Source organism: Macrobrachium nipponense, chromosome 38, assembly GCF_015104395.2.
Source record: "Macrobrachium nipponense isolate FS-2020 chromosome 38, ASM1510439v2, whole genome shotgun sequence".
NCBI classification, from domain to species: domain Eukaryota; kingdom Metazoa; phylum Arthropoda; class Malacostraca; order Decapoda; family Palaemonidae; genus Macrobrachium; species Macrobrachium nipponense.
The window spans coordinates 43,602,899-43,616,271 of record NC_061098.1 but is presented as its reverse complement, the minus strand read 5'-3'; positions in this window follow the sequence as shown (position 1 = coordinate 43,616,271).

Sequence of the window (13,373 nt, the reverse complement as noted above, 5' to 3'; positions counted from 1 at the left end):
CTCTTCGTAGTTTGTTTCACCTGGTCACCTTTTACAACTGACAACTGGCTTTGACTGCTGTTGATTCCGGTAAACACTCTTGACTGTATGTCCTACTCTTCCACACTTGAAACAGACAACATTAGGTTTCTGTAACTGTCTTGAAAACGGGATTGAGGATTTCACCATTAGGTTTGCTTGAGGCTGTATTCCCTTAAACCTGTTTACGCTTAGTAGTATCACTGGTAGGTTTCCCATTAAATTTGTTCCTGTTATTTGGATAAGACTTAAAACCTGGGCGTTGTTGACTCTGGTACTTGACATTGTAATTACGCTTGCTACTGATTATATTGTAATCTTCACTGAGTGTAGCGGCTTTGTCAAGTTTCTTCACTTCTCTCTCTCTTAAATAAGCTCTTATATGTTCAGGAATTCCCTTAAGATACTGTTCAAGAACAAGTAACTCTTCTAACTCATCAAAAGTTTTAACTTTAGCAGCTTCTACCCAACGTTTGAAACACCTTCTCACTTTGTAAGCATAATCTAAGAATGTTCCCTTCTCATCTTTTCTCAAATTTCTGAATCTCTCATTGTAGTACTCTGGGGTCATCTGGTAAACTTGTAGCACACTGTGTTTAAGTACCTTGTAGTCTTTACACTGATCAGCTGTTAAGGCTAGATAAGCACTTCTCCCTTTACCAATTAAGACACTTTGTAGCAAAACTGACCATTTATCCTCTGGCCCATCCCATACCCTGAAGCCCACTTTCTCAAAGTGATCAAAAACTCATCTGGAGCTTCTTCAGTAAACTTAGGATTAACTTCGATACTCTCACTACATCAAATACAGGATCTTGATTACCTTGGTTAGGGTTAGACGGTGTTACAGGTAATGTGGATCTAGCTCTTATCAATTCCATTTCCCTTTCATGTCTTGCGATTTCTCTTTCCTCTTTTATCCTTTCTCTTTCCTCCTCTGCTGCTTTTTCTTCTTCTCTTTCTCTTCTTTCTTGTTTTTCCCTGTCTATTCTTTCTCTTTCAGCTTGCATTCTTTCTCTTTCAGCTTGCATTCTCTCTCTTTCAGCAAGCATTTTTAGCTTAATCAAATTCTCTTCTGCTTCAATGCGTCTAAGCTCTAACTCTGCATCACTTTTCTCTTTCTTTTCTGCTTGCTTATTTATGAGATCAGCACGTGCTACATTCAACAACTCTTGAGCCAATTCTAACTCATCTTCATCAGTTATTCTACCAGAGTTTATATCATGATTCCATAGCATCATCTTATTTGTGCCTTTACCATACTAGTAGACCACACAAAAAACCACCACATGCCTCTGCTAAAGCGCTCCACTGAGCTCTAGACAGAGTGGTTTCAGACAAAACTTGGACGGAAGGGGCTGCTAAAAATTCCTGAACATTGAACTGAGCCATTTTCCTCTAAGTTATCAACTTACAATTCAATACAATAAATGCAAAACAAAATTATATGGTCACTGTCCTAACAAAATATATCCCTAACACCACCAGTATATTCTAGAGTGATAATGAAATCTGCTTTCCCGGGTCTCTGGGCACCATTAAATAATGTTTAAAAAAAAAGAAAGACGCATACCCAACCGAAACGGAGGCTGGGCGACAATTAAAATTGACATGTTTTGACAACAACGCAGAAACTCTAGCTCGCTCGCTATCACACGTGCTGAAAGAAAAGTTAAAACATTCGTAGCTTTGAAAAGACAAAGATCTCTCTCTTTACGTTATATATATATTCTTTTACAACACGTTAATGTGAAATCTGAACACACATTTTAAAACATCCTATTCTAAGCTATCTAGGAATCTGAAAAAATGTTGCACAATCTACATGACATTTCAAAGAGGGGAAAACATACATTTTGAAAGTAGCAATATATAATAATAATAATATATATATATATATATATATATATATATATATATATATATATATATATATATTATATATATATATATATACATATATATATATATATATATATATATATATATATATATATATATATATATATATATTATATATATATATATATATATATATATATATATATATATATATATATATATATACATACATATATATATATATATATATATATATATATATATATATTATATATATATATATATATATATATATATATATATGTATATATATATATATATATATATATATATATATATATATATATATATATATATATATATATATATATATATATGTGTGTGTGTGTGTATATATATATATATAGTATATATATATATATATATATATATATATATATATATATATATATATATATATATATATATATATATGTATATATATATATATATATATATATATATATATACATATATATATATATATATATATATATATATATATATATATATATATATATATATTATATATATATATACTAGGATAAAGGAGAGAGGCATAGAGACATAGCCAGAGAATTATTCCTGTAGACGTGAAATAACAGCCATACATAACACATGACACCATTTACCCAGGAATACCAGCTGACATATTCTCAGGCTCAACTCGATGAGCCCAGATACACACACATCCACACAAAAGAGAGAAGAGAGAGAGAAAGGTGGGGAGAGAGAGAGCGTTTAATTTTGCAAGGGGTATCGTGGCATCAGGTAATCACAGGGGATAATGGAAAATGAGTCGAACTGCCCTTGTTTCAACCTTGCGGATTGACCCCGGCTTTGGTTGGAGATTAATGACACTTCCGGAGTTCCAGCAGAGATTCATTAGCTTCAGTCGGCCTCTTTTATGCCGAAAAGAATCAACTCAATAGTTTTCGAGCATCTAAAGCGACCAACATCACTCCATAGAGGAATAACATTTGACTTATTCATGCCTTTGTTTGTGTCAAGAGAGCGGCAGAACGTAGGACGCGAGTCGGACATATTGTCTGTCTCGTCTTGTTTTTTTTCTTCTTGTTTCTTTTGAGTTTCTAGGAACATTTTCGTTATATAATGTCTGGAAATGATTTACACTTTGGCCAAAAATCATTAGATTTATCCTGAGAAAGATGCACAATAGATGTATATGTATGTATAAATTGGATGCTCTTGAAATATTTATCTGTGTGTGTGTGTGTGTGTATACATATTGCATATATATACATAATACGCATAAATACCTATATATACATACATATATATATATATATATATATATATATATATATATATTATATATATATATGCTCACTTTTAGGAAACAGAGCCTTGGTTCTCTCAATTTGGCCATTTCATCTCAGCCAAGAACATCCAGAGAGGGCAAGATTCAGAAGACGAGTGATCTCACGTCCCCAAACCCCCAAATCTAACTGCTAGTTACCACAACAAGGAGCAAGGATAAACCTTATTGTTGCAAACTCCTGCCACCCAAAGGCACAAACATCTACACCAAATGAACGAAACCCTCATCTCAAATTCCGACTTTACCATTCTATCTCCTTTACCTTAAAATCTTATTTCACCTTTGACTTATAAGTATGAACTTTACATTGACCATGATTTCACTCTTCGAAGAGGCATAATTAATTGATCTGTCTCTCTTAGTTCAAAGGTGATGGCCCAGTTTAAGTACCTGTTTGGCATTGACGTTAACGTAGGTATGACCTAAAAAACAAAAAAAAAAAAACTTAAACGCTGACTTGACATCACTGTGTAATAAGAAATCTTTAATAAATATCCATTGCATTATTCGACCAAGTTCTGAGCCCAATGTAATACATAAATCAACGATCGGAAGGAAGTTGATCATAACTAGTAAAACGAAACCAATCATATTTCAAGGACAAATAGACAAAGTCGTTGAACGTCCAGACCATTAATGTCAAATACCAATTAGCAAATTTGCACTTCTGTTTCATTAGCGGAGTAACGACATCAAATACGAATCTATCGCATACATGTCAAAACAATGGAAACAATGGCCAACATATTTTGACCCACATAGAAGGTCAAAGGTTACATCCCTTTCTACTCAAACATTTATTCAGTGTTTTCCAATCACGAGCCTTTTGTAATATTTCAGTCAGCATCCAACCTGCAACTCTCATGTTAGCTTCTTGACAAACATACAGGGCGTCCATAAAGTCCCAGTACCATTATGATCAATAAATACTTGTAATGGTACTGGGATTTTATGGACACCCTATATCAAGAGACAAAGAAGCAATGAGGCTCAACTGAAAAATAGCATCAGTGAGTAATGCCAGGATAATAACGTCAGTTACCTACAATAATATGTATAAAAACAGCCCCAAATTATAGCATAACTCTAGTCAGGTCATTCAACCATCTGTTAGTTTACAAGAGGTGAAAATCATTTAGCCTTTTACTGGAAGATGATTTGCTGCTTGACTTTAATGAGAAATCATGTTAATAGAAATGTTGGTAGAAAAAAACATTGCAGGTGTTTTCTTCAAGTGCAATAAATTCGGTCGTATTTCACAAGACTACGAGAAGGACTGTGCCGGCCTGCTCACACTGTCACGCATGAATTTATTGCTTTCTGTTCTGATATATTGGGATTTGATTACAACTACAGGTTTTAGTCATATTTCAGGGCTAAAGAACACGTTTATTGAATACGTTTTTCTTATGTAAACATGCTTATTTGAAAGACACTTATGCTGAAAACACTCGACTCCCTGTGAAGCCTAGCAAGTCTGTGAAAGAATGAAACTGCCCCAACCAAACATTGTAAGAAAACTCCCCAAATTACCGAATAGACCCTGATGAGGAATATTCGCATGTTGTAAGCTACTGAAAATAGTATCTCGGTGGCCGCGAGTGCAATTCTCGGACATTCCATTGAGGTGTGAGAGATATGTATTTCTGGTGATAGAAGTTCACTCTCGACGTGGTTCGGAAATCACGTAAAGCCGTTGGTCCCGTTGCTGAATAACCACTGGTTCTATGCAACGTAAAAACACCATACAAATAAACTTGGATATGCTACTAGTTTTGTTTATGATACTGTTATTTTTAGTCAGGAGAGACAGATAGACGCATTTATTACTTATGATAATCATGATTATTAAACCACCTTCCCACGATACAAGTATGCCAATTTTTTCTGTACAAAATAACAAATGATTTAGCTGCAATGCTGAAGTGTCTGTTAGTGTTCTCTATTTCATCAATTACTGTGTCATCATGCTCTGTCTTGGTCTCTGGTACTGTTGCCACTTTGTTTTCATTCCCCATAAGTGAACTTTAACGTTACATTGTTCTTTTTTTTTATTTCACGCAATATATAAATGTCCATTTTTCTTGCAGTGAGTGCTAAGGCATCTTTCAATCTCCAGACCTCTGGAAACCAGTAATTCATTTCTTGGCCGCCTTTTGTAGCAGAGTTTTCTGTTGGATTTCATATACTTCCGTCCTGCTCACTATTGGATTTCACACACTTCCGTCCTGCTGCCAGGGTGAGTTCAGTCCACTCTTGTCCAAATATGGAAATCTTAGTTTCAAAATTTTTATTAAAAGCCAAAAAATAAAACATTTGCATTGCAACGGGGCAGAACTGGAAGGCTGATAGACGGATCATCACTAGGAACAGTGAATAGGGTTCTGGATACTTTTCCTTTGTTCCCTAAGCAATTAAAGTGAGTGTTCATGGCTGTATCTTCGGGATCTCATATAGGAGCATCATAGCAGACTCTTGATGCTAACACCTGGATTATCTCTCATTATTTTAGCTCATCGAGGGCCCTAAAGTGGTCTTCAAACTTTTTGAGGTCATGGCCTACTTTAGATATCTCCAAAGTCAATATACAAATATGCCCAGAGTCTTTTCATGACCATTTTTATGATCTAAAAATTAACTAGTGAACAATTACTGGGATAGAATAAGAAAAAGAAAATATATTTATTTCCATATTTTTTCATATATTTCTTCATTTATAATTATGGGTCCGGATAAAAGAAAATATACTTATATTTTCATTTTTACATATTGTTTATTTAACTTTAAATTATACATTTGTTTTGTCCGTGGCCCACAGTTTGAAGACCACTGTCCTAGGCTAAATACCATGAACCATTTAGGATGGTATCATTCTGTCATGAAGTCAGTCGTTTGACTTCGTTGTTAGTTTGTTGAAACCTATAGATATATTTTCATAGTTGGCAGTGTTAGTAAGGGGTGAGACTATTTCCTCATGTTTTTGTTCAGAATTACCAGTGCAATTTTTTCTTACTGAATCAAACTGGTTTCCAGGAAGATTTTTTAGCCCAACATAATAGTCTTCATGTAACTTACTATGAGATTCAGGGCCTCTGTAACACGGTTTTTTGGACTTTGCTCGTTATCAAAGCATCAGATGTAGCTGAAAGCTGACATATGTATATGTTATAACCACACATAAATTTTGTCAGCATTATCAATAACCTAAACCCGATAGTTTTAATTTTTATAGAGTAAAAATTATCTAGCCGACGCCATGGCCAATGATTACGAGCCAAGAGCCCGTTTGTCGAAATGTTGCCCCGCCCATCCACCAGACAGAAACTCATTCACCTTGTTTCATCGGCTCTGAAACCCAAAGACTTTATGAATGTCAGAACGATACATAGATGTGGGTGGGGTATCTGTGCAAGCGTAGTAAATACTACTGTAGCAGTAGTGCCGCAACATTATAGCAGTAATATACATGAATTAAACGTTTAGGCCAACTGCTGGGATCCTTGAGGATCATTTAGCACTTCTTACAACTACTCGAGAAATGAGTTTTTATAGACAGAAGTTAAATGTTCTAATCCAACAACTTCCATGTTAGCCTTCAGTGTTATCCTGAATTATAACGAGGCCAAAGTGGGTGGAGCCTCATGAAGTCATCATTCTGACGATAATTATTGGTGAAGGTTTAAAGCCAAAATACGGTACCGGCTATTTTTTTTTTTTTCTTTTTTCAATAAATAGTAGATAGCCAATAAATAAAAATTGCTCGACATTGGATATAGTAGTTATCAAATCAAGCTTGTCTACTATGTTTTTGAAAATTACCAACTATTCCCTACATCTTGTCAACCTGATTGTGACCTATAAAGTAGACTGTAATTTCTTAGGAAACTTATTTTGGGAGTTAGACTAATAATCGAAAGGTTTTTGTATTTATTAACATATTATGACAATTATCAGTGGAGAGGATTCAGAGTTCATAAAGGTGTACTGTTTTGCTTGTATTTAAATTGTATGTCATTGTTGCCAGAGGTATAGCCTTCGTTACGTATAGCCAATCATCCGTCGAGAAAGAGGGAAGAAATGATGTCATAAGTTACGTAACGAGTACGTTCGAAACCTTTTCTCTGAATAAGTTGGCCCGTCTTCAAAAAAAGTCCCTTTTACATTATAAGTGCCAAATTTATTCAACCTACGTAGTGCAGAATACACTCAAAATTTATGTGTTGATATAATATGTATTCTGAATAAGCGTTATATTTATGAAATGCATAGATAAAAAGTTATTGCGAAAAAACCGTGTTACAGAGGCCCTGAATCTCATAGTAGTTGAAGTATTAAAATTTAGTCAATATGAGCAGTAAAAAATGCATCTCAGTTTCTTTAGCGCAGTCGAGTTTTCTGTACAGCGTAAAATACTGTATGAAACACTCAGCCACGGCCTGATAGGGGCATGTGTTGTTAGCACCTATAAAGGTGCCAGACGCATGATCACGGCTACCTTTAACCTAAAATAAAATAAAAACTACCAAGGCTAGAGGGCTGCAGTTTGGTATGTTCGATGATTGGAGGGTGGATGATCAATATATCAATTTTCAGCCCTCTAGACTCAGTAGTCTTTAAGTCTCTTAAAGACTCAGTAGTCTTTAAGATCTGAGGGCGGACAGAAAAAGTGCAGACGGACAGACAAAGCCATCTCAACAGTTCGCTTTTACAGAAAGCTAAAATGAGAGCTTCCATCAGCCGACGACGTTCCCTTGTTCCCTTCTGTCCTCAGTTTGCCTGTATTCTATTTTTCTTCATTTCTCCATATGCTCGCTTTATGCCTTCTGTTTGCCTTTCTCCACCTCCTCACACACTGCTTCCTGTTGGAACGTGTTGTGATTTCCCAAGCTTCCCCATTCTGCTTCTCTCCCTTGGCGCTCTGTTTTCAATGATTCGCTTTCCTCCTGGACTAATTCTGTCGAGTTTTTGTTTTATGTGGACCTCCCTCCAGTTTTGTAAGTGCTTCATTTAAAACGGTAACTTATACACACATGAAACACAGATTCTTTACAATTTATTGATATATAAAAAAAGACGGGTCACCATGTGACGTATGCGGAGTCGCTAGCTCGACTCCCCGCTCTGCCAATGTTGAATCAGAGGAAGTTATTTTTGGTGATTATGGAATTCGTTTTCTCGATATAATGTGGTTCGGACCCCACAATAAGCTGTAGGTCCCGTGGCTGGGTAACCAGTTGGTTCCTAGCCACGTAAAAATATCTAATCCTTCGGGCCAGGCCTAAGAAAGCTGTTAATCAGCTCACTGGTCTGGTCAAACTAAGTATACTTAACTACGTGACGTGGTGGTGCAGACGGAATAGATGTGTCTCATGGTACGTCGTTTTCAGCGCTTATGTATGACAAATGTCTGCCTGTGCTCACTCAGCGTATATTTTTATATTCGTAGCTGAAAACAATTTGATGCAGATTATGGGACACCAAATCAGCTTATGACCTGGCAATGGAAATCTCGTTATTTTGAAGCAATATCCTTACATCCTCATTCCTGGAAAACCATAATGGATTTTCTCGCTATTTATCAGATACTCTAACAATAAAATGATTCTTTATCAGAATACTGTGGCGGGAACAAGGCGTGATCCGATCTCCGGCTTACTTGAAGCACATGCTAAAATCTATGGTCAAATAGAGCATTGTTTCACCAACGAAAATTAAAATAAATATTCTATATTTTATTAGAAAATACTATTCTGTAATGTTTAACATGCACATTATTTATTTGTTTACATTTTCTTTTTCATTCTAATTAAATTAAAGCAATAAATATCCTATCCTAAAATTCCTGTATCTTTACCTCTACGTGGAACAAAACCCCTTTTTCGAGACGTTTTTTTAGGCCTTTCCATTAGAGCCTTTCCTAAACCCCCCCTCCCAACAACAACAACATCTTGCAATGTTTGGAATCCTACGTTTTCCATAATATCCAATCAACAAAAAAGTCACAGAATATGGCAAATACAAATAAAACTTAACTACATTTCTATCTCCATACCTCACAAACAGACAAATCAACGAAAGACAACCAGAAGCATTTTGCGATTTGATCAGAAGAAATCCTGGAAAACCTACTATTTTTCCAGACTGTTCAAACAAGTTTCTCAATAACCTGCAAAGAACACCTTCATTGTATTCCATTTCGTAATATTGTTATTTTCATTTTGCCTGCCTGTCTGTCTGTATAATGCAGTCAATCTCTTAGGGTCAATCTTTATTTTTATTAATTGTATTTCAATTTCTATTATTTTTGTTTTAATCATTTCTCTTATTTCATTATTTTTATTTTCCTTTTTTAATTCTCTAAATTTTTATATTTATTTATTGGTTTTATTTAATTGTTTATTATTATTATTATCATTTTATCTTTTTTATTTTTGTTTTATTTATTAGTTTTATATTTATTTTTACTTTTTTATGCTTACCTCTTTTTCCCCCACAGTGTTCTTACGCCTGATTGCTCTCTCTCTCTCTCTCTCTCTCTCTCTCTCTCTCTCTGCTCTCTCAAAAAGGAGAATAGATGACCAAAGGAGCTCTGGCAAAACCAACTCACGTACACTGGACATTAATGACGAAGGAAGCGGTGGCAGTTCCCCTGGGACTTGTGGCAGTGACAGAGTATTCTCCGGACTCCTGGCGATGGACCCTTCTCATCTCAAGGCGCCCTTCCAGTTGGCCCTCTCCTCCTCCTCCTCCTCCTCCCCCCTCCTCCTCCTCCAGCGACAGTCTCCACTTGGCCCTCTAACTCCAGAGGACCGTGCACCAGCTGTACCTGGAGAAGTGCGAAGGTGCCATTGTAAGTGCCCCTTGAAGCTCTTTCCAAAAGAGAACATTTCAGTAGCAGGAGGGAACGATTGATAGATGGCAAATTGAACTGGTAGAAGACTTCAGAAAGTTTTAAGGAATTTTGTGCTTCTGGAATCAAATAACAACGAAAAAAGCTGATGGCAGAGGCTGTAAGTAGCTGAATAAACTTTATAAGTAAAATGCAGCTAATCTAAGCCAAGCCAACGATCGCCGGCCGTCTTAATTTATTGTTACGATAATGTTTTTTTTTTGTTATTGTGAATACAAAAGAAAATGATCTGCCATATCTTGCAGCTATTATCAACCAAATAAACTGACGTTGGTCGTTTCCATAATTCTGATTTTGGAACGATAGAAATTACGAGAAAAATAGGGAATATACATAATATCTTGTAGAGGGTGCAATGTAAAATAAGAGCTTAATTCAAAGGGAAACTGAACGTCAATAAAAAAGCAAAATGAAGACATAAGAATGACGTCATTGTCACCTGTATAAGTAGTTCATTTCAGTGGATAAACTGAGATACATCATACGTTCATCATGAGATTACTTTTCAGTTTCAAATTTCAATGAACACAAATTTGTCTCAGGGACCACTGCAGGCGCATCTATAGCTAAAACCTTCAGATGACTCGTTCTGAGGAAGACCAACAATCCGAATCCAGGGATAATGGCTGGGGACTAGTGACACGAATCACATAATCCCTCCTTTAATAACACCTTCGTTTTTTATGCCAATTCGAACGAATTAGGTGAGAAACAGGGCTCCATTTTTTTTCTTGTTTTTTGGCTTCTGAATTCTTTCTGATTGTCTTTCTAATTGTGATACGCACTTCAAATGCTCACACACAAACATATATATATACACGTATGTATGTGTAACTGAACCAACGAGAATATGGACGCAATGAAAAATACATGAATTAAGACAAAATCCACGAAGGCAAGAGAAACGATGGAGATCTGCAAGGCCTTTCGACTTCTTGTCCTTTACTTAGCTAAGTACATATATATAATATATATATATATATATATATATATATATATATATATATATATACATGTGTGTGCGTGTGTTTGTGTGAGTGTGTATCACAATTATAAGACCAATCAGAAAGATTTCGCAGAATGCCCAAATAAACAAGAAAAATCGTTCGATATGGCATAAAATCGAAGGTGTTTTCAAATGAGGGATTATGTGATTGTGCTATATACATACATACATACATATATATTCATTAGGTGTGAGCTTGACAATATGATACTATATATATATATATATATATATATATACTATATATATATATATATAGTATATATATATATATATATATATATAGATATATATATATAGTATATATATATATATGTATAGTAATAGATATATAATAAGTATTAATATATATATATTTATATATATCTATATATATATTATATATATATATGTGTGTGTGTGTGTGTGTGCTGTGTGTCTGTGTGTCTTGTGTGTATGTGTGTGTTGCATGAAATATGTGAAATCATGGATATCACGGAATCCCTTGGGATTATGTGAAATGACAAATTCGCTTAGGGGTGAGCTTTACTTAATATATATATATATATATATATATATATATATATATATATATATATATATATATATATATATATATATATATGTATGTATGTATGTATGTATGTATGTATGTTACTATGTTACAGGAAATGTGAGAAATCATGGATTTCACGGAATCTCTAGGGAATATGTGGAATGACCAATAAGCTTAGGACATTTGATCCCAGAGAGGACTAGCACTAAACACGGTGAAACAGTGATTCATATACACTGTTCCGTCATGTTTAGTGTTAGCCCCTGGGGAGTCAAATGTATTTTCGTCGTCTTTAGTACTAGCCCCCGTGAGAGATCAAATGTCCCTTAGTGCATCTGATCCCCCTCCCCCAGGGACTAGTACTAAGCACTGTTAAAAAACAGTGTAGATCAAGCAGTTTCACCGTGTTTAGTACGACCCCTCTGGAATCAGATGTTTCCTAAGCGAAATGAAATGGTCTTATTCCCAACCACATTTCACAAATGCCTTAGAGATCTCGTGAGATCCCTGGATTTCACATATTCCTGCACCAACAGATTTCACACAAAGCAGAGGAAAACCTTACTTAACTGGCGGAGGATTTGCAGAGGCCGAAGCCGTCACCAACAGGTCCTCTTTCTCATGGACGTCGATGGTTCCGCTCGGCACCGACATCCAGACTGGCCCATCTGCAAGAAATACAAATAATAATAATAATAGTAATATGTCTGGAAGTAAAACTTAGGGTGAAATAGCGTGATGATCAAAGCGATTAATCTACAATAATAACATATACTTCGAGGTAAATACTTAGGGTTAAGCAGTATGATAGACAAAGCAATCAAACCCGTAAAGGTATGAGGTAAAAATCGCTTTTATACATAAAATCTTGATTCTCGGCCCCACTCTGTCAAAAAAAGATTAGAAGAGAATAGATTATAGAATTTAGGCCAAAGGCCAAGCATTGGGACCCATGAGGTCATTCAGGCTCTGAAACGGAAATTGGCAGCAAAAAGGTTTTAGAGGTACAACAGGAGAAAACCTCAAAGCAGTTGCACTGACTCAATTGTTAGGAGAGGGTGGGAATTAAGATGGAAGAAAGTGAATATGAACGGAGGGGAACAGTAAAGTGAACGAAAGGGGTTGCAGCTAGGGGACGAAGGGACGCTGCAAAGAACTTAAGTAAAGCTTACTCGATCCGGATGAGGTTCACTGTCGGCATACCTCCTTCGAGGCCTGCCAAGAAATGCCGCTCTGCAGGGCCAGACTTCAAAAGGAAATTCATGTTGGTTTATCTTATAAGCATCAGTTATCCTATTTTCGTTGTTGCCAGGATTCGGTGAATATGAATGATTTTAATATTACCTGTAAACTATCTTGAAGCATTTTCAAAACTCCGAATATAACTGCAAAATCTATTCAGTGAAATTAACCCACTCAACCATGGTACTTCGAGTGTTGATCCTATATTGAATTGATTTCGAGTCGCTCGTAGAATCACATAATTTTAAGAAATGAATAATTGCAAATCGTGGTCCATCTCTTTCCTTATTTTTCTCTCAGGGACATCAATAAGAACTGGGGCAAAACCAAAGCATTTACTTACGCAGCACATTCAGTGATATGTTTGTGGAGAGAACGACTCCCAGGCCGTTCTGGGCATCGCAATGGAAGGTCCTGCCATTGTCCTCGATGAGAGCCT